This window comes from Cnephaeus nilssonii (genome assembly GCF_951640355.1).
Source record: "Cnephaeus nilssonii genome assembly, chromosome: 1".
NCBI classification, from domain to species: Eukaryota; Metazoa; Chordata; class Mammalia; order Chiroptera; family Vespertilionidae; genus Cnephaeus; species Cnephaeus nilssonii.
The window spans coordinates 69744824-69746357 of record NC_137072.1 but is presented as its reverse complement, the minus strand read 5'-3'; positions in this window follow the sequence as shown (position 1 = coordinate 69746357).

The window sequence follows — 1534 nt, the reverse complement described above, 5'->3', positions numbered from 1 at the left end:
CGGCGCTGCGGAGGCTTTCGAAAGGCCTTGCGCCGGAGCAGAGAGCCGGCCAGGTCCCCCGCTTTGGCCTTTGATCGCGGGGTCCTGTCCGGCTGGCTGTCCGCCGGTGCCCCAGGCCTTCCGAAAGCCTCCGGCGCTGCGGAGGCTTTCGAAAGGCCTTGCGCCGGAGCAGACAGGCGGCCAGGTCCCCCGCTTTGGCCTTTGATCGCGGGGGACCTGTCCGGCTGGCTGTCCGCCGGCGACCCAGGCCTTCCGAAAGCCTCCGGCGCTGCGGAGGCTTTCGAAAGGCCTTGCGCCGGAGCAGACAGGCGGCCAGTTCCCCCGCTTTGGCCTTTGATCGCGGGGGACCTGTCCGGCTGGCTGTCCGCCGGCGACCCAGGCCTTCCGAAAGCCTCCGCAGACAGGCGGCCAGGTCCCCCGCTTTGGCCTTTGATCGCGGGGGACCTGTCCGGCTGTCCGCTGGTGCCCCAGGCCTTCTGAAAGCCTCCGGCAGCCATGGTACAGACGCTGAGCTCGAGGCGCCACTGGCACCGCGAGCTCAGCGTCCTGCTGGCCCAATCAGCTACCCGGGCCACCCTGAGTCCCGCCCCCTGCGCCTCCTGCTGGCCCAATCGTGGGCGTAGCGGAGTGATGGTAATTTACATATTACCATTTTATTATGTAGGATTACATGTGTCCTTATACCCCCCATTGCCCACCCCCCCACTCCATTCCCGTTCATGCCCACACCCCCCTGGTGTGTGTCCATTGGTTAGGCTTATATGCATGCATACAAGTCCTTTGGTTGATCTCTCCCCTTTATCCTCTCCCTCCCCTCTGAGGTTTAAGCATCTGATCATCTGATAGATGACAGTTCATTCTTTATCTTCCTTCCTTTACTTACATGTAAGTAAAAGTTTTTACTTTGATTGGATTATAAAGTCATAAGCAGGTAGGGAGCCAACCCTATCCTAAGAATTTGAAGAAAGTCAAACAAATGCTGTTAAACTGGAACAAAATCAATAGGTTAAAATGCCATATTATTTATATGTGGATCTGTGCCTGCTCTCAAAAACAGTTCCATTAAGATGAGAATTTAATGTTTGGAAGGTCCACAGTCCACCAGTGAGAAATATAAAAGAAAAATTATTTGTCAAAACCCTACATCCTTCCCGCTGGTATGGCTCAGTGGTTGAGCATCAACCTATGAACCAGGAGGTCATGGTTCAATTCTGGTCAGGGCACATGCCCGGGTTGCAGGCTCAGTCCCCAGTGGGTGGGATGCAGGAGGCAGCAGATCAATGAGTCTCTCTCATCATTGATGTTTCTGTCTCTCCCTTCCTCTCTGAAATCAATATATATATATATATATATATACACACACACACATATATATTAAAAACCTGCATCCTTCATATTTAAACCCCTTCCTTCATGTATTATTTTCTATAAAGCACATTCTTAGGACTTTTATCATTTTCCAGTTTAAATAGCAGTGCCTAAGCAATCAAGAACTTGCACTTCTTCACAAGCAGAAAAAAAAGATACAACAAGG